The sequence below is a fragment of the Triticum dicoccoides genome, chromosome 5B (assembly GCF_002162155.2).
Source record: "Triticum dicoccoides isolate Atlit2015 ecotype Zavitan chromosome 5B, WEW_v2.0, whole genome shotgun sequence".
NCBI lineage: Eukaryota > Viridiplantae > Streptophyta > Magnoliopsida > Poales > Poaceae > Triticum > Triticum dicoccoides.
Window position 1 is genome coordinate 294,365,915 of NC_041389.1, and position 22,167 is coordinate 294,388,081.

General features: G+C 43.4%; 1 non-coding gene across 1 annotated transcript; it reads right to left on the bottom strand.

Annotated features, from left to right (window-relative positions):
* Window positions 1-404: 404 nt before the first annotated feature.
* On the bottom strand, window positions 405-476 carry TRNAP-CGG. The gene has a single exon. It is a non-coding gene; the product is annotated as a tRNA-Pro (tRNA).
* Between the last annotated feature and the right edge of the window lie 21,691 nt (window positions 477-22,167).

Here is a 22,167-nt window from a genome sequence, read left to right on the forward strand (position 1 = left end):
TTTGTTGGTAAAATTAATGGTTAAAGCTAGACATAAAATATATGTACAAATGACCATTTGAATTTATAGGGGAACATATTTGTTAAACTTAAAAAAAAGAGGGGTGTTCCGAGAATCGAACTCGGGACCTGTGCATCCAATGACATTCATATTTTGTTGGTAAAATTAATGGTTAAAGCTAGACATAAAATATATGTACAAATGACCATTTGAATTTATAGGGAAACATATTTGTTAAACTTAAAAAAAAGAGGGGTGTTCCGAGAATCGAACTCGGGACCTGTGCATCCAATGACATTCATATTTTGTTGGTAAAATTAATGGTTAAAGCTAGACATAAAATCTATGTACAAATGACCATTTGAATTTATAGGGGAACATATTTGTTAAACTAAAAATAAAGAGGGGTGTTCCGAGAATCGAACTCGGGACCTCTCGCACCCGAAGCGAGAATCATACCACTAGACCAAACACCCGCTTTGTCAGTTTGATTATGGAAACTTATATATACTTGCACTTACGGGCCAATTCAAGCTGGACATTAATTTGCAAGCAATTGGAAAAAGTTGTTGTGGTGTCTGCATCAGAGATGTACTGTAAACGACCAAATAGCTACGCAGTTAGCATCATGAAGGCCAATGGTGACTCTTAACAATAACATGGGCTATGCTGTGAACTGAAACCAAACCACTGACGATGTTTGCCTCTATAGCTAGGCTGGGACCAGGGGCCATTACTCCTCCTCATTCCTCAACAACAAACCGCCCCAAAGTTCCGTTTAAAAAAAATTTCTTGATGCTCGGACACGTCACACGCCCATGTCCTAGTCGAGCAGAGCAGCTGTTGCTTTGCACCATGCTCGGGGCGAGGGCGACGGGTGGGTTCATCGTTGCAGAGAGAAAGCGAGTGGGCGGGGGGCCAGAGTGTCGTGTCCACTCGTTCGGCGACTGCAGGCCGCGGAGTGGACATGGCATCCACGACATAGCACGACGGAGAACGATGCATGGCGCGCGGCGTAGCGTATGGCTCGAGGCGAGGGTCGCCCAACACGCAGGACTAGCTACCAGCCACGCAAATTTTCTAGGAATGACAATTTCCCGTTTTCTTTTCTTTTGAGAGATGAGGGAATCCGTTTTCTAGGACGACCTTGGCGAGTCATGACTAGAACGGGCCACCGTACGTGAGGTCACGAAAGCCACATCAACTCCTTTTCTGATACCTACAGCCTACAGGCCAGGCCAGTGGTGCAGGCATAGGCTTGGCTTGGTCTCCCCCTCCCCGTTGTGTGTGTCTCGTTCGTAGCACAAGTGGGCGAAGCGACGATCGAGGAGAAGCCATCGACCGGAAGAGTTCAAAGGGATGGATGATCACCAAATCAATCTGTGAACAACGCAACGCAATGGAAGGGCAGAGCGCACAGCTGCACGTGTGCACGCGTGCCCGGTCGATCGGCCCACGGAGCAAGAAGCGACCGATTCCCGACTAGCCACCTAAAGCGTGCCCACCCACATGCGAGCCACGCCCGGATGCTATGAATCCCACGTGCTCTGTCTTCCCGTACCGGTCGCTCGTGCCACTGGGATATAGGAGTAGTACAGTACTATGCACCAGCACGCACGTTCTCTAAACAAACATACATTTACGCATCTAACGAGAAAGAAATCATCCTTGAAATCTGGCAAACTTACATAACTAGTATGTACTGTATACTCCATCCGTTCCGATTTACTCGTCGTGCCCGAGCGTTGGTATTTGAATTCTGGGTCGATGAAATGTCACACGTCCATGACTAAGGCCCTGTTCGGTAATGGTCCGCTCCTGAAATCTGTGGAGCGGGTGATGGGCAACTCCACCATTTTGACCTACAGCTCCGCCAACTCCGCTCCGGGAGCTGTGGAGCGGAGCGATGCCGAACAGCCCCTAAACCACTCCTGATTGTTTTCGCAAGTCGTGTGGTAAACCACGGAACATTCTCATCCAATGCACCTGTCACCGTTGTAGTTGTTGGGGCCATACGTTACAGGACAGGGGCAAGCTACCAAAGGGGAGTATACTGCATAATAATCAAACAAACAAGCAAGGAGAGCCAAACACGCACGCCATTACGTGGCAATGGCACGCAGGTTGAACTTGACACGACACGAGACCTGTGTCCAGTACGTCCTCCTGTTACAGGACGGCCTTTGATGTCGACACTCCATAAATTTCTTCCAACAACTAAAAACACAATTAGTACATGACCGAACATGATATGGCTAGACCTTTGCTTGTCTGGGGTTTGGAGCAACTTTTTCTATAAAAACAAGGAATCAAACCAGCCATGCACAGGATAAACGGCTGCACAGCCACTGGATGTAGATGTAGTGTCGTATCGAAATCGGGCAGCAAGTGTCGTGTGCATAGTAATTTCGTAATAAAAAAAGGCTTTAGACCCACTATTTATGAGCGAAAATCGAGTTAATGGGTTCACTCATTATCTCGCGAAAAAAGAAAAAAAGGGTTCACTCATTGATTTATTTTGAAATTTTAATATGCCTTAATTAAGTATGATGTCCAATTTCACACGATCATATGACGGAACCATAGCACCCAAAGACAGCATACCAAAGAGAAATATGATAGTCCTTATATTTTGAACATATGAGAAGTTGGATCAAGTTCTAGCCATAGTCGAATGAGAACACAAATTCCCTGGAACGATGCGAGCATTACAAAGGGGGCTATCAGATCATACCCTCCCTCCCTTATTGACTCTGGTGACGTGTCTCACGTTGGTAACAAAACCATTTTCTCGTTGGAACTATGAAAGGGAAGATTTCTTGTAATTGGTGGCCAGGTAGTGGGGTAAGAAAAACGAGGGGAGTCGAATGTGGAAAGGTCGCAGTTTAAATCCGGCATCTAAGACAATTCTAGTGGGGTTGGGCTACAAATGCGAGTGAGATTTAGAAAGTGGAAAAAATAATGACTTCTCAGTCTTATTAACGAATTTGATATAAAAGCTTAAATGAATCCTCTCGATATGGATGACAGCATAGCTAAAAGTGAGGCCGAGGAGAAGCTTGCGAAGCTTCTCAGAGAGGAAGAGATAAAATGGGCACAAAGCACTAATGTACGAGAGGTAGTACAAGGGGATAATAACACTCAGTTCTTCTGAAAGTGCAACTATCCTTGGGTGGTTTTGGTAATGATTAACGACATATAGCTCATTGAACTAATGCTATTTCAAGATGAATATTTCAGGAAAGTTCAATGATTGGCATGGCATGGATTAGGATTGTGGACCCCTCAAAATGCTAAGGACAAATGATTGTCTCAAGCTCTAAAGATCAAGACTCTACATTTTACTTTTAGTGATCCAATATCACATTGAGTCTATAGGAAAGCCAATACTATTAAAAGGGGATGAGGTGTTGCTTAATGGCTTGCTTGCTCAAAATGCTTAGTGATATGCTCCAAAAGCCCTCAACCACTTTCTCATATCCACATATGTCCCAAACCAAAAGTCAAACTTGGCCCCACCGATTTGATCCATCCGGCGCCACCGAGTTCATTTGACATAGCCACTGCTAGAAACCCTATTCACTTCGGTTCCACCGATAGGGATCTCGTTCTCACCGAGATGGAATTGCAAACTCTCTGGCTGTGGTGCGGGGCTGTGGAGCTCCTTGGTGATCTTCCGCCATTCCTGTTACAAATGGACGGATTAATATTTATGGAAAGGGACTCAGGGAGTAAATGGAGTGGAGTAGTGGGATGGAAACTCACCCAGCTGGGAGGGTTGTACATGGAAAATCCATCTCTGCGCTTTATGTAGATGAACTCCTCTTTCTCCCCTTTGTATAGTCCAGCCAGTATTTTGGCCAGAGTGGCGGGGGTATCCGGACCCTTCCGACCGCAGCGGGTGGCGTCATCTTCTCTGTTACAGTGCCACATGGGATGCCCTCTGTATTGGATGGCTGGACCCCCCGGACTAATGTCGCCATAACTTCCACTATTGATAATCCGGACCGGGTGAGTGCCTTTATCTTGCTCATCAATTGACGGACCTCCGTGCTCTCTTCCTCCCCGAGGCTCCGGGGGCGCCAACTGTAGCGTTTCTTCAACGGAGCACTTGAAAATTCGGGAAGACCCATTCGGACTGGGTCGGGAAGGGAGACGTCCTCAATATAGAACCATTCGGAAGGCCATTCTTCGGATGCCTTCTTTGGCGTGCCGGACAGGTCTTCGGTCCCGGCGATGCGCCATACCTCGGCGCCACCCACTTGGAATATTGATCCCTCTTGATTACGACGGACGAGACAAAACAGTTTCCTCCATAGTTCAAAATGGGCCTCGCAACCCAGGAATAGCTCACAAAGAGCAACGTAACCCGCAATGTGTAGGATGGAAGCAGGAGTGAAATTATGCAGTTGGAGGCCATAATACTCCAGAAGCCCTCGGAGGAATGGATGGATTGGAAAACCGAGACCTCTCAACAAGTAGGGAACAAGGCATACTCGTTCCCCCCTGGATGGGTTGGGGAAATTCTCCGCCTGCTCCCCACCATCGAAGGAAGCCAATCCGGCTCGGACGGAGACTAGATCTGCGGGGGCAAGAAACCCCTATGTCTGCAGCTTCACTAGCTGATTATGGGGTACAGAGCACTTTTCCCAATCGCCTTTTTTGGGGCCGTGGGGGCGGGAAGAAGAGCTAGGAGCGCTAGCCATGTTGGGGTGGTTTTCGCTGGCAAGCTCTAAGGATTCCTCGCTTGGTGTGGGCTGGATCTGAAGATCCCCATATCTTTAAATAGACAATTCTCTCACGTGGTCAGGGTGGTATGTGCAAAAATACCCCGACCTCTCGTATTCACTCGACACGTGGAAGCTAAAATCATGGAGGTGCAGAAGCCGATGAGCGCGACATTAAATGAAAAGCCGGATACTGCTCTTTAAGTCAGGTACTTTGAAGTAATCGGAGAAGGAACCTGCCTTGCAATGCCGAAGACAATCTGCATGCCGGACACCTCGTCATTGAAGCCTGGTTCGGGGGCTACTGAGGGAGTCCTGGATTAAGGGGTCCTCGGACAGCCGGACTATTAAATGGGCCGGACTGTTGGGCTATGAAGATACAAGACAGAAGACTTCTTCCCGTGTCCGGATGGGACTCTCCTTGGCGTGGAAGGCAAGACTTGGCAATTCGGATATGTAGATTCCTTTCTTTGTAACCGACCTTGTATAACTCTAGCCCCTCTGGTGTCTATATAAACCGGAGGGTTTAGTCTATAGGGCACAATCATAATCATATAGGCTAGACTTCTAGGGTTTAGCCATTACGATCTCGTGGTAGATCAACGCTTGTAATACTTATATTCATCAAGAGCAATCAAGCAGGAAGTAGGGTATTACCTCCATAGAGAGGGCCCGAACCTGGGTAAACATTGTGTCCCCCGCCTCCTGTTACCATTAGCCTTAGACGCACAGTTCGGGACCCCCTACCCGAGATCCACCAGTTTTGACACCGACACCCACCGAGATGATCCTATACACTGCCAAGCCAAACCCTAGAATTTCGGTCTCACCGAAATTGCGATCGCTCTCACCGAGTTGCTGTGACCAAGTTTCTATAAGCTAATTCGTTCACTTCAAAATCAGCGAGTTGAACTGATCAGGACTACAGAAACGAAGTCCTGCCTAGGTTATCACATTCTGGCTTGTCCGAGATTTCCACTTCGGTCCCACTGAAAAGACCAACGTTCATATCTTTTACACAGGTCGGTCTCACCGAGTTTTTGGACCGGTGTCACCGAGTTGAGTGAAAAGTTTGTAATGGTTGGATTTTGGGTGAAGGCTATAAATACCCCTCCACCCTACCTACTCTCTAAGAGATCCATCAGAACGAATCTACACTTCCACCATTCATTTTCTAAGATAGAACCACCTACTCGTGTATCGGGATCAAGAGATTCCAATCCAATCATTTGAACCTTGATTTCTAGCCTCCTCAAGTTGCTTTCCACTCCAATCCTTCTCCTACCCAAGCCAAATCTGTGAGAGTGTGATTGAGTGTTGAGGAGACTATCATTTGAAGCACAAGAGCAAGGAGTTCATCACCAACAACACTGTCTATTACCTTTTGGAGAGTGGTGTCTCCTAGATTGGTGAGGTGTCACTTGGGAGCCTCTGAGATATTGTAGAGTTGAACCAAGGAGATTGTAAGGGCAAGGAGATCGCCTACTTCGTGAAGATATAGAGTGAGGCTAGACCTTCGCGGACGTAAACCATGGTGGAAAAGAGAAGGTTGCGTCTGTTGGGTTTCGTAGTAATTTCAAAATTTTTCCTACGCACACGCAAGATCATGTGATGCATAGCAACGAGGGGAGAGTATTGTCTACGTACCCAACGCAGACCGACTGCGGAAGCAATGACATGACGTAGAGGAAGTAGTCGTACGTCTTCTCGATCCAACCGATCAAGCACCGAAACTACGGCACCTCCGAGTTCGAGCACACGTTCAGCTCGATGACGATCCCCGGACTCCGATCCAGCAAAGTGTCGGGGAAGAGTTCCGTCAGCACGACGGCGTGGTGACAATCTTGATGAACTACAGCAGCAGGGCTTCGCCTAAACTCCGCTACAGTATTATCGAGGAATATGGTGGCTGGGGGCGCCGCACACGGCTAAGGAATAGATCACGTGGATCAACTTGTGTCCCTTTGGTGCTAGCCCTGCCCCTCTATTTATATGTTGAGCCCCGGGGTCGAAACTTGGAGCAAAAGCCTCCTCAAAGTCGGTTTTGCCCGAAAGGCAAGAGTCCCACTCGGACTCCAGGACCAAACGCCACAATCCTTGGCGTCTGGCCCAGACGCCATGGGCCTCGGCGTCTGGCCCAGGGCCAGACGCCAGGGTCTCCGGCGTTTGGCCCCCTGGCCTCCGCAAAACTCCTTTTGCACCGACCTAAAGCCTCATGGGCTTGACCCCTTGGCCTAACCATATCATCCAATATATTAATCTTTACGTCTCGACCATTTCGAGACTCCTCGTCATGTCCCCGATCTCATCCGGGACTCCGAACTCCTTCGGTACATCAAAACATGTAAACTCATAATATAACTGTCATCGTAACCTTAAGCGTGCGGACCCTACGGGTTCGAGAACAATGTAGACATGACCGAGACACGTCTCTGGTCAATAACCAATAGCGGGACCTGGATGCCCATATTGGCTCCTACATATTCTACGAAGATCTTTATCGGTCAGACCGCATAACAACATACGTTGTTCCCTTTGTCATCGGTATGTTACTTGCCCGAGATTCGATCGTCGGTATCCAATACCTAGTTCAATCTCGTTACCGGCAAGTCTCTTTACTCGTTCCGTAATACATCATCTCACAACTAACATATTAGTTGTAATGCTTGCAAGGCTTATGTGATGTGTATTACCGAGAGGGCCCAGAGATACCTCTCCGACAATCGGAGTGACAAATCCTAATCTCGAAATACGCCAACCCAACATCGACCATTGGAGACACCTGTAGTACTCCTTTATAATCACCTAGTTACGTTGTGACGTTTGGTAGTACCCAAAGTGTTCCTCCGGTAAACGGGAGTTGCATAATCTCATAGTCATAGGAACATGTATAAGTTATGAAGAAAGCAATAGCAACATACTAAACGATCGGGTGCTAAGCTAATGGAATGGGTCATGTCAATCAGATCATTCTACTAATGATGTGACCTCGTTAATCAAATAACAACTCATTGTTCATGGTTAGGAAACATAACCATCTTTGATTAACGAGCTAGTCAAGTAGAGGCATACTAGTGACACTTTGTTTGTCTATATATTCACACATGTATTATGTTTCCGGTAAATACAATTCTAGCATGAATAATAAACATTTATCATGATTATAAGGAAATAAATAATAACTTTATTATTGCCTCTAGGGCATATTTCCTTCAGTCTCCCACTTGCACTAGAGTCAATAATCTAGTTCACATCGTCATGTGATTTAACACCAATATTCATATCTGTATATGATTAACACCCATAGTTCACATCATCATGTGACCAACACCCAAAGGGTTTACTAGAGTCAATAATCTAGTTCATATCGCTATGTGATTAACATCCAAAGAGTACTAAGGTGTGATCATGTTTTGCTCGTGAGAGAAGCTTAGTCAACGGGTCTGTCACATTCAGAGCCGTATGTATTTTGCAAATATTCTATGTCTACAATGCTCTGTACGGAGCTACTCTAGCTAATCGCTCCCACTTTCAATATGTATCCAGATTGAGACTTAGAGTCATCTGGATCAGTGTAAAAGTTTGCACTGATGTAACTTTTACAACAAACTCTTTTATCACCTCCATAATCGAGAAACATCTCCTTAGTCCTTACTAAGGATATTCTTGACCAATGTCCAGTGATCTACTCCTAGATCACTATTGTACTCCCTTGCCAAATACAGAGCAAGGTATACAATAGGTCTGGTACAAAGCATAGCATACTTTATAGAACCTATGACTGAGGCATAGGGAATGACTTTTCATTCTCTTTCTATTTTATGCTGTGGTCGGGATTTGAGTCTTACTCAATTTCATACCTTTGCAACACAGGCAAGAACTCTTTCTTTAACTGTTCCATTTTGAACTATTTCAAAATCTTGCCAAGGTATGTACTCATTGAAAATCTTATCAAGCGTCTTGATCTATCTCAATAGATCTTGATGCTCAATATATAAGTAGCTTTTTACTGAGGTCTTTTCTTTTTAAAGAACTCCTTTAAAACACTCCTTTATGCTTTGCAGAAAAAATTCTACATCATTTCTGATCAACAATATGTCACTCGCATATACTAATCAGAAAGGCTGTAGTGCTCCCACTCACTTTATTGTAAATACAGGCTTCATCGTAAGTCCATATAAAACTATATGCTTTGATCAACTTATCAAAGCGTATATTCCAACTCCGAGATGCTTGCACCAGTCCATAGATGGATCGCTGGAGCTTGCACATTTTGTTAGCACCTTTAGGATTGACAAAACCTTCTGGTTGCATCATATACAACTCTTCTTTAATAAATCCATTAAGGAATGCAGTTTTGACATCCATTTGCCAGATTTCATAAAATGTGGCAATTGCTAACATGATTCAGATAGACTTAAGCATCGATACGAGTGAGAAAACCTCATCGTATTCAACACCTTGAACTTGTTGAAAAACTTTTGCAACAAGTCGAGCTTGGTAGATAGTAACACTACTATCAGTGTCCGTCTTCCTCTTGAAGATCCATTTATTTAACATGGCTTTGCTGATCATCGAGCAAGTCAATCAAAGTCCATACTTTGTTGTCATACATGGATCATATCTCAGATTTTATGGCCTCAAGCCATCTCGCAGAATCTGGGCTCATCATCGCTTCCTCATAGTTCGTAGGTTCATCATGGTCTAGTAACATGACTTCCAAAACATGATTACTACACCACTCTGGTGCAGATCTTACTCTGGAAGACCTACGAGGTTCTGTAGTAACTTGATCTGAAGTTTTATGATCAATATCATTAGCTTCCTCACTAATTGGTGTATTTGTCACAGGAACTGATTTCTGTGATGAACTACTTTCCAATAAGGGAGCAGGTACAGTTACCTCATCAAGTTCTACTTTCCTCCCACTCACTTCTTTCGAGAGAAACTCCTTCTCTAGAAATGATCCATTCTTAGCAACGAATGTCTTGCCTTCGGATCTGTGATAGAAGGTGTACCCTACAGTTTCCTTTGGGTATCCTATGAAGACACATTTCTCTGATTTGGGTTCGAGCTTATCAGGTTGAAGCTTTTTCACATAAGCATCGCAGCCCCAAACTTTAAGAAACGACAACTTGGGTTTCTTGCTAAACCACAGTTCATATAGTGTCGTCTCAACGGATTTAGATGGTGCCCTTTTAACGTGAATGCAGCTGTCTCTAATGCATAACCTCAAAACGAAAATGGTAAATCAATAAGAGACATCATAGATCGCACCATATCCAATAAAGTGCGGTTACGACGTTCGGACACACCATAACATTGTGGTGTTCCAGGTGGCGTGAGCTATGAAACTATTCCACATTGTTTTAATTGAAGACCAAACTCGTAACACAAATATTCGTCTCCGTGATCAGATCACAGAAACTTTATTTTTCTTGTTACGATGATTTTTCCACTTCACTCTGAAATTCTTTGAACCTTTCAATTATTTCAGACTTTTGTTTCATCAAGTAGATATCCCCATATCTGCTCAAATCATCTTGTGAAGGTCAGAAAATAATGATACCTGCTGTAAGCCTTTCATCGGACCACATACATCGGTATGTATGATTTCCAACAAATCTGTTGCTTGCTTCATTGTTCCGGAGAACGGCGTTTTAGTCATCTTGCCCATAAGGCATGGTTCGCAAGCATCAAGTGATTCATAATCAAGTGATTCCAAAATCCCATCAGCATGGAGTTTCTTCATGCGCTTTACACCAATATGACCTAAACGGCAGTGCCATAAATAAGTTGCACTATCATTATTAACTTTACATCTTTTGGTTTCAATATTATGAATATGTGTATCACTAAGATCGAGATCCAATGAACTATTTTCATTGGGTGTGTAACCATATAAAGTTTTATTCATGTAAACAGAACAACAATTTATTCTTTTACTTAAATGAATAACCGTATTACAATAAACATGATCAAATCATATTCATGCTCACCAAATAACACTTATTTAGTTTCAACACTAATCCCGAAATTATAGGGAGTGTGCGATGATGATCATATCAATCTTGGAACCACTTCCAACACACATCGTCACTTCACCCTTAACTAGTCTCTGTTTATTCTGCAACTCCCTTTCGAGTTACTAATCTTAGCAACTGAACTAGTATCAAATACTTAGGGTTTGCTATAAACACTAGTAAAGTACACATCAATAACATGTATATCAAATATACTTATGTTCACTTTGCCATCCTTCTTATCCGCCAATCACTTGGGGTGATTCCGTTTCCAGTGACCAGTCCCTTTGCAGTAGAAGCACTTAGTCTCAGGCTTAGGACCAGACTTGGGCTTCTTCACTTGAGCAGCAACTTGCTTGCCGTTCTTCTTGAAGTTACCCTTCCTCCCTTTGCCCTTTTCTTGAAACTAGTGGTCTTATCAACCATCAACACTTGATGTTTTTCTTGATTTCTACCTTCATTGATTTCATCATCACGAAGAGCTTGGGAGTTGTTTCCGTTATCCCTTGCATATTATAGTTCATCACGAAGTTCTACTAACTTGGTGATGGTGACTAGAGAATTCTGTCAATCACTATCTTATCTGGAAGATTAACTCCCACTTGATTCAAGCGATTGTAGTACCCAGACAATCTGAGCACATGCTCACTAGTTGAGCGATTCTCCTCCATCTTTTAGCTATAGAACTTGTTGGAGACTTCATATCTCACAACTCGGGTATTTGCTTGAAATATTAACTTCAACTCCTGGAACATCTCATATGGTCCATGACGTTCAAAACGTCTTTGAAGTCCCGATTCTAAGCCGTTAAGCATGGTGCACTTAAACTATCAAGTAGTCATCATATTGAGCTGTTCATAACGTTTGCATCTGCTCCTGCAATAGGTCTGTCACCTAGCGGTGCATCAAGGACATAATTCTTCTATGCAGCAATGAGGATAATCCTCAGATCACGGATCCAATCCGCATCATTGCTACTAACATCTTTCAACACAATTTTCTCTAGGAACATATCAAAATAAACACAGGGAAGCAACAACGCGAGCTATTGATCTATAATTTGCAAAATACTACCAGGACTAAGTTCATGATAAATTTAAGTTCAATTAATCATATTACTTAAGAACTCCCACTTAGACAGACATCCCTCTAATCCTCTAAGTGATCACATGATCCAAATCAACTAAACCATGTCCGATCATCACGTGAGATGGAGTAGTTTCAATGGTGAACATCACTATGTTGATCATATCTACTATATGATTCACGCTCGACCTTTCGGTCTCCGTGTTCCGAGGCCATATCTGTATATGCTAGGCTCGTCAAGTTTAACCTGAGTATTCTGCGTGCGCAACTGTTTTGCACCCGTTGTATTTGAACGTAGAGCCTATCACACCCGATCATCACGTGGTGTCTTAGCACGAAGAACTTTCGCAACGGTGCATACTCAGGGAGAACACTTCTTGATAATTTAGTGAGAGATCATCTTATAATGCTACCGTCAATCAAAGCAAGATAAGATGCATAAAAAAAATAAACATCACATGCAATCAATATAAGTGATATGATATGGCCATCATCATCTTGTGCTTGTGATCTCCATCTCCGAAGCACCGTCATGATCACCATCGTCACCGGCGCGACACCTTGATCTCCATCGTAGCATCGTTGTCGTCTCGCTAATCTTATGCTTCCACGACTATCACTACCGTTTAGTAATAAAGTAAAGCATTACATCGCGATTGCATTGCATACAATAAAGCGACAACCATATGGCTCCTGCCAGTTGCTGATAACTTGGTTACAAAACATGATCATCTCATACAATAAAATTCAGCATCATGCCTTGACCATATCACATCACAACATGCCCTGCAAAAACAAGTTAGACGTCCTCTACTTTGTTGTTGCATGTTTTACGTGGCTGCTACGGGCTTAAGTAAGAACCAATCTCACCTACGCATCAAAACCACAACGATAGTTTGTCAAATAGACTCCGTTTTAACCTTCGCAAGGACCGGGCGTAGCCATACTTGGTTCAACTAAAGTTGGAGAGGCAGTCGCCCGCAAGCCATCTCTGTGCAAAGCACGTCGAGGGAACCGGTCTCGCGTAAGCGCACACGTAAGGTTGGTCCGGGTCGTCTCGTCCAACAATACCGCCGAACCAAAGTATGACATGCTGGTAGGCAGTATGACTTGTATCGTCCACAACTCACTTGTGTTCTACTCGTGCATATAACATCAACATAAATAACCTGGCTCGGATGCCACTGTTGGGTTTCGTAGTAATTTCAAAATTTTTCCTACGCACATGCAAGATCATGTGATGCATAGCAACGAGGGGAGAGTATTGTCTACGTACCCAACGCAGACCGACTGCGGAAGCAATGACACGACGTAGAGGAAGTAGTCGTACGTCTTCTCGATCCAACCGATCAAGCACCGAAACTACGGCACCTCCGAGTTCGAGCACACGTTCAGCTCGATGACGATCCCCGGACTCCGATCCAGCAAAGTGTCGGGGAAGAGTTCCGTCAGCACGACGGCGTGGTGACAATCTTGATGAACTACAGCAGCAGGGCTTCGCCTAAACTCCGCTACAGTATTATCGAGGAATATGGTGGCTGGGGGCGCCGCACACGGCTAAGGAATAGATCACGTGGATCAACTTGTGTCCCTTTGGTGCTAGCCCTGCCCCTCTATTTATATGTTGAGCCCCGGGGTCGAAACTTGGAGCAAAAGCCTCCTCAAAGTCGGTTTGCCCGAAAGGCAAGAGTCCCACTCGGACTCCAGGACCAAACACCACAATCCTTGGCGTCTGGCCCAGACGCCATGGGCCTCGGCGTCTGGCCCAGGGCCAGACGCCAGGGTCTTCGGCGTTTGGCCCCCTGGCCTCCGCAAAACTCCTTTTGCACCGACCTAAAGCCTCATGGGCTTGACCCCTTGGCCTAACCATATCATCCAATATATGAATCTTTACGTCTCGACCATTTCGAGACTCCTCGTCATGTCCCCGATCTCATCCGGGACTCCGAACTCCTTCGGTACATCAAAACATGTAAACTCATAATATAACTGTCATCGTAACCTTAAGCGTGCGGACCCTACGGGTTCGAGAACAATGTAGACATGACCGAGACACGTCTCTGGTCAATAACCAATAGCGGGACCTGGATGCCCATATTGGCTCCTACATATTCTACGAAGATCTTTATCGGTCAGACCGCATAACAACATACGTTGTTCCCTTTGTCATCGGTATGTTACTTGCCCGATATTCGATCGTCGGTATCCAATACCTAGTTCAATCTCGTTACCGGCAAGTCTCTTTACTCGTTCCGTAATACATCATCTCACAACTAACATATTAGTTGCAGTGCTTGCAAGGCTTATGTGATGTGAATTACCGAGAGGGCCCAGAGATACCTCTCCGACAATCGGAGTGACAAATCCTAATCTCGAAATACGCCAACCCAACATCGACCATTGGAGACACCTGTAGTACTCCTTTATAATCACCCAGTTACGTTGTGACGTTTGGTAGTACCCAAAGTGTTCCTCCGGTAAACGGGAGTTGCATAATCTCATAGTCATAGGAACATGTATAAGTCATGAAGAAAGCAATAGCAACATACTAAACGATCGGGTGCTAAGCTAATGGAATGGGTCATGTCAATCAGATCATTCTACTAATGATGTGACCTCGTTAATCAAATAACAACTCATTGTTCATGGTTAGGAAACATAACCATCTTTGATTAACGAGCTAGTCAAGTAGAGGCATACTAGTGACACTTTGTTTGTCTATATATTCACACATGTATTATGTTTCCGGTAAATACAATTCTAGCATGAATAATAAACATTTATCATGATTATAAGGAAATAAATAATAACTTTATTATTGCCTCTAGGGCATATTTCCTTCAGCGTCTTCATGGACCCTTCATGGGTGGAGACCTTAGTGGTTTAAAGTCTCCATCAATATGGAAGTATGATAGCACCACCTATAGGAACCATGCCAAAAATCACCGATTCTTCATTGCTTTTGATTTCTCCGATCCCTCCTTTATGTTCATGTGCAAAGTCTTGCATGTGTAAGGTGTTACTTGACTTGGTAGAATTGCCAAAACCTGCCTACAACTAAAATTGGGAAAAGGATACATTTTTATTTGGTCAAGTAGTCTAATCACTCTGCTATAGACATACTTCCGATCCTACAAGTGGTATTAGAGCTTTGGTCTCCATTGTGTTGGTTTCACAACCTAGGAGAGTATGGCTTCTAGTGAGGGTAATTATCACCGTAGAGGTCCATATTTTGATGGTACAAACTTTGCTAGTTGGAAGCATAAGATGAAAATGCATATCCTTGGTCATAACCCTGCCGTTTGGGCTGTTGTTCGTGTTGGCTTGCAAAGTGAATTATCTGAGGTTGGTAAGGAACCAGATCATGAAGCAAACACAAAAGAATTGATGATGTTGCAATACAATGCTCAAGCATGCGACGTGCCCGGAGGAGTTAAACAAGATTAGCCGCCTCGTGAATGCAAAGGAAATTTAGGATACTTTGGTTGATATGCACGAAGGTACCGAGTCCGTCAAGGAATCAATGTTGGATGTGCTTCAAAGTCAACTTGACAAGTTCAAGATGAAGGATGGTGAAGGAGTCATCGAAATGACCTCTAGGATTGCTTTCATCACAAATGAGATTGCCGGCTTAGGAATTGAAGAGACGACCGGCAAGTTCATCATCAAGAAGATCCTTAGATCCTTAGATGGAAAATAAGAAACCGTGTGCACATTGATCCAAATGATGCCCAACTACAAAGATATCAAGCCCACGAAAGTCATTAGAAGAATTGTTGCTCATGAGATGTCACTTAAGGACAAGAAGGAGCTCCACAACAAGTCAAGTGGTGCATACCAAGCCTCAAGCGATTCTCCCACAACATCAAGTGATAAGCTAGTCCAATGAGCAGATAACCTAATGGTGAATAATTTTAACAACTTCTACAAGAATACAAGCAAAGAGAGAATCTCCAACTCAAGACACTATGAGCAAAGATCATCAAATCATGACCGTAATTGCTACAATTGTGGAAGACCCGAACACTACTCCAATGAGTGTACGACAACTCAAAAGAAAAGAGACGAATCACCTAGAAGGAAGAGCATAAGAGGTGAATCACCTCATAGAGAGAGAAGGAGTAGAGATGATCGCCATGAATGAAGACCTTCTCTAAGAAACAAGGATTCAGAAAGGAAAGACAAGTCAACCAAGAGATACTCTATAAGAAGACATCAAGCTCATGTTGGTGAAAGGGTTTCTGGCTCTGACTCTGACAATCACTCTAAGAGAAGTTATCACTCCGACTCCAACTATAGTCAAGATGAAGGTGTTGTCGGACTTGCTCTCATATCCTCCAACCCCTATGACATATTTGATTCACCAAATGAATGAATCGGAAGATGCTTCATGGCTAAAGGCCGCAAGGTATCACACCTCGAGTATCTTGATTTCAATAGTGATGAGGATGATTTGCTAGGTGATGATGATTTTCTTGTTGATACAACTAGCAATGTGAGCTATAATGACCTAGATAATAATCATGATAGTCAAGATGAAACAAATGACAATGCTAAGAAGGAGATTGACCCTTTAACTAAAGAACTAAACAGTCTTAAGTTAGCTCATGAAACAACTCAAGAAGATCATAGAGATCTCCTAAGAACTCATGAGAAGCTATGCTTCAAGAAACTAAATTTAGATCAAGAGCATGATATTCTAAAATAAATCAATGATGATCTTCGAAAGAAGAGTTCTTCTTACATTTCCAAACGTCTTCTATTGTCTACTTTTATGCCACAAGTTAAATCTATGCAAACTAGTAACAAGAGTAAGAAATGTTCTACCTCTAGTAGTAACAATTACAATGCTAAATCCAATGTTGTTGCTTATAGTAGTTCTATTGATTCCACTAATGATTTTCTTAGCCAAGTTACACTTGAGCAAGAAAAAATAATAATCAAAAGGAATTATAGAAGATGGTGTCTACAAGATCCTTGTCGGAAGTAAGCACTTTGAGGAAATCGTACGCAAGCAAGGAAGGCATCGGAAGAACCAAGGTGTTGGTTTTGAACGAAAGTTCAATGCCAATGGAGTTGAGTGGGAAGAATATCAATACCCAAGGGGAAGTTTGTTCCTAAACAAGAGAATTATGATCCTACTTCCATCGAGGGGACACAAGCTCAAGATGATCTTCCAGCACAAGACCACAAGCTGAAAAGGCAAGGACAAGCTTCAAGAAGAGATTGACTTATTTGAAGAACCACCTCAACCATTGGTCAAGTGGATTCGAGAGACTTCATTAAGTACAACTACAACTCTGAGGATTCCCATCAGTTGATGTGGGTCCCAAAGAATAAGAACTAGAAAGTTCTTGAGGGCGACTCCGCCAACAAACTTTACTCATATTCATTTATGGCAAGGACTTATGCAACCAACTTAAACATCTTGCACTAGTTCATTGAGACGCAAACCCTCTTTTTGGTAAGGCAAGGGACAAGGTATTCAATGCAATCATGGACATCATCTTGTGTGCATTTCACTTTATGTTTATGGATATCCTTGTTTGTTCCTTGAGGGACTAACTCATGTAGGTACTGAAAGTTCTTAACTCAAAGGATTGGTCGTAACTCTTGATGGTCTACATCAACATTGAGCATTCACATCTACAACATCTACATGAATTCATCATTGACAAAATCCAAGGTTAGTTCATCCCTATTTGGGGGGATATCACATCTAGGGGGATCTTTGCTCTAAAAATTGAGCTAAAGCAACTCTAATGGTGTGAACACATTAATGCTTCATGTAAAAGTGGAAACCACACTTGTGCTTAAATGATGAGTAAGACTTATGATCAAATATTCTCATTTGGATCCGAAGTCAATATACTCACATATAGATGACTATGTCATCGCCCATTGTTTAATAGTTGCTAGAATTGGTTGTGCATGTTTGCCATATTTCATTTGCTATCTTATTGCATGAGCATGTTGTAGTGCATATTTCTTATTCAAGGACATCCAATTATAGTTTGATTGATTTGGTTTCGTTTGGCCAACTGTATGTACAAGAATGCCTAAGAATCTTCTCTAGCTATCTATCTCAACTTGTCTCAAATTCTTTCCTGCTATATCACAAAACTTGAACAAGTTCCTACCGGACCCTCCGAGTGAGGAGCACTCAGGGCCATGGATCTGATTAGGGCTGACCTGCAAAACCTTCTAAGTGTTTTTGGTAAGACCAATCCACTCCTATTTGGTCTCGCCGATTGCATTTAGACTGATCTTTCCATCTCGGTAAGACCGATCTGAAAATCTCGGCGACACCGATACACTCTGTCACTGGCAGTTATGCACTTCAGTGAGACCGAGTTCTTTCGTTTAGCCGATAGCTAAAGGGTATATAGATTACCGCGGACCATACGTTGAAAATTTCTTAAAACTTTTCGCCCTCGGACCCTTTTGCAGCCGTCGCCCTGGTCTACAGATCATTGCTGTCATCTCCAGCACACCCTCGCCGTCAGATTCCTCCATCGTCAAAGGAATTCTTCACTATCGTTGCCGCCGTTGCGGATCTCTACCAAATTAGAGTGAGATTTGACCCCCCTAGTGCTTCTCCATCTGATTCAATGCACTAGAGTTTTGTGGCCGCAACATTGCCACCATTTGAGATTTCCTGTCCAGCAACAAATTCGTAGAAGTAGGTCTGAGCGTAAACCGCAAAACTCATCTCGGAGCGATCGTTGAACCAACTCGGAGTCACTGATTTGGCTTCAGCCATTGCACTTAGTACATCTTGCTGAAACCGAAATGTGCTAATTGATGAGACCAAGTTAGTTTCTCCGCCCTACCATGTGTGCTTTGGTGAATCTGAGATTCACTTCGGTCTGACCAAAATGTGAAACCCCAGTTTCACTTGCTCCCTCAGTACTTCCGAAAATTTCAAATTGGTAATTCCGAAACGCTTTCTATGAAAACCTAAAACTGAGGTTTGAACTCAAAATTTTCAAAATCTAGCTGTGTTTCATGATGCTCATCTATTCCACTCTACCTATTCTACTTCACAGGGTCAGTTTTAGCATGTCAGGCGTAGAGGACAACTAGAACATGTCAGTTGAGCCAAGTGCTGACTTGGAGGCAGTAACAAGTCCATAAGCAAGTTCTGAGGACCCTAGAACCCAATTCTCATGGCCTTCCTAAAGATGCTACTAGGCCAGGAAGAGAAAAAACTCTGAGGACGAGGATGAGGATTTCATGCCAGATGATGTTACTTTCAAGAGGAATAAAGTTGTTGTTGCCAAATAATATGGCATTGCACAAAAGGAGAGGCCTAGTGCAAAGAAGTTTCTGAGCCTACGACTGCTAGCTCAAAGCAAAGTCAAGGCAAGTCTATGGCCAATGTGGCTAGCAAGAAGAGAGAGAGAAAGCAAACTGCATGTGGTGTTCAAGCTCATATCTATGAGGAGGGAGGATGAGCCACCTCCTAAGCAACAAAATCTAATGGCAGATGCTATGCCTAAGAAGGCAACCACTGCCCCCAAGCCTAAGAGGAAGACGACAAGAAACATTTCAGCCGCTGAGAAGAACAAGTCACCAGTGCCTAAGAGAGTTGCAGATGATGATGATGATGATGATGATGATGAGGCCATAGTGCTGAATAAATTGAGAGCAAGATTGCCAGAGCATGATGATACACACCCTGTTGCTAAGAAACTTGAAAGAGAGGAAGGACAAGGGTCTGAGAAAGTGGAGGGAATCAGATCCCTATTCAGTGAGGAGGACTACTGTTGACTACCGCTTTCACACCAAGGAACAACATGACTTCTATGAGACAATGCTTCTTGACCAGAAACCAGTGGTCAGTGACATGATATGGGTGGATTGGAAGTAAATTGATGCAAATGAAGATCATTTTCCCCATGTCCACGAGAGCTTCAGGCTAGTTGAGGCTCACAAATTCATAGGGAAGAAGCTGACTGCATGGAACGATCATATGATCATGCAATTTTACTCAACTACACACTTCTACCCCAATGGTAGGATTGTTTGGATGACACAGGGAGTCAGGTACCAGTCCAACATTGTTGAGTGGGCTGCATTGCTAGGTGTTCTGGAGGCTGGTGAGAATGAAATTGATGTCTATGCCAAGCCCAAGATGGATTACAATTCCATGAAGAACATGTACACTGCCAGTCCCAAGAAGTACTTGGAATCTTACAAGCTTGGGTTAGTATATCATCTGGTGGCAGGACTTACTAACTCCAACACTATCATGAGGCACACCTTGATGCCCAAATCAGGAGATGATAAGATGATTAGAGGCCACTCCATCAACATGCTACATCACATTGATGGTCTTCAGAAGTTTAGAGTGATGGATCTTATTGTTGAAACTATCAAGAGGAGTGCTGCGGATCAGAAGCGATCATGTGGCTTCGCACCACATATTCAGATGCTCATCAACTCCAAAGTTGGTAGCAAGACTAATCTACTTGATCGTCCGCATCTGCCGCTACAGCTAGAGTTCAAGGACAAGAATGTGATGATGGATCCTTCCCATCTCACCTTGGTTGCAGCACATGCAAAGACTAAGGCAGAAGCTGAGACAGCTAGGAATGCTGCAAAGCCTACTGTTACCACCACCCCCTTGCTGAAGACCAAGGCAGATCAAATAAACTATCTTCTTTGAGCTACTCAGAGCATCAAGCAAAGTCTGGCCAACATCATGAAGAACCAAGAGAGTTTCGAGAGGATCATTGAGACAAAATTCCATGATCTAGATGTCAAGGTCACTAATTTGTAAACCATTGTGGAGAGTCTGAGGAAGGAAGTGGATGAAGCCAAGTTGCATTCTAGCAGTGATGATGAGCACCAGGGTATAGGTCTTCCTACTACCACTCAATTCAAGATGATGCCCAGGTCAGCAGCCGTGCCAGTCACCTCCAGAGCCACAGTTTCAGCTCCTGCTGCTGCACCCACAGTTGCTTCCATCAGTTCCTCCAGGGGTCTCTACACCAACCCAATAGACATTAGCTGAGATCTTAGCAGACACACTCATCTCTACTCCAACAACATCTACGCACACCGGTGCTGCAAGTTAAAGGACTTCACCACAAGGAGCTACCGAATAGCGAGCCCCGAGCGACGTTTAGCTCTTTACTTCTTCAAACTTTTTCGTACTTGTTGCCAAAGGAGGAGAATTAGTATATATCATTAGGGCTAAGAGAGAGAGAGAGTGAGAGAGAGTACCTCACTTTTTCTCGTTTGATTTTCTTGAGTTTCCTGCTACTTTGTGATACTTTTGTTTGATGCATGTATGAGACTATGTTACTTTGTGCTTGATCATACCATACTTCATTGCTATGCATGCTTAAATATCTATTTATACGCTCTATGTATGATCATTCACTTATGTGTTTGGTGATGAGTGCTTGTTACATTGCAATCATATCATTTTTAGCCCTCCACCAGGATGTATGTGACATGGAAGAGTGACCCATGATTCTAACCGACTGTGCATTTGCATTCAAACACAAATTCTTAATAATACACAAATTGAGGGGGGAGCTCTTACTTATCACATACTTCTTAAAGTGATGATGTATTTCATTGACTATATCATTTGTTGAAGCTTTGAACTATATGTTGTCATCAATTACCAAAAAGGGGGAGACTAAAAGTGCAACTAATCCACGGGTGGTTTATGTAATTCATAACAACATATATACCATTGATCTAATGCTTATTGAAAATAGATTTCAGAAAAGATCAATGATTGGCATGGCAAGGACATAAGAATGTGGACCCTTCAAAATGATAAGGACATGGAATTGGCAAAGCTTCAAGACTCAACATTTTTTGTTAAGTGATCCAAGATCACATTGAGTCCATAGGAAACCAATACTATTAAAAGAGGGTGAGGTTTTGATCATGACTCAATTGCTCAAGTGCTTGATGATATAGCTCCAAAACCCTCAAACACTTTCTCCACTTCATATATGTCCAAACCCTAAAAAGCCAACTTGGTCCTACCTAAAGCCTTCCCTCCGGACCCACTGAGTTGATCCTATACACCTCCAAGCCAAACCCTAGAATTTTGGTCTCACACAGATTGCGAACGATCCCATCGAGTTGATGCGACCAAGTTTCTATAAGTCAGTTAGTTCACTTCGGAATCACCAAGTTGAACTGATCGAAACTACCGAAACAAAGTCCTGCCTAGGGTATCGCATTCCGGTCTGTCTAAGATTTCCACTTCGGTCCCACCGAAATGCCCAACATTCATATCTGTTACACAGTTTGGTCTCACCGAGTTTTTGGACCAGTGTCATCGAGTTGAGTCAAAAGTG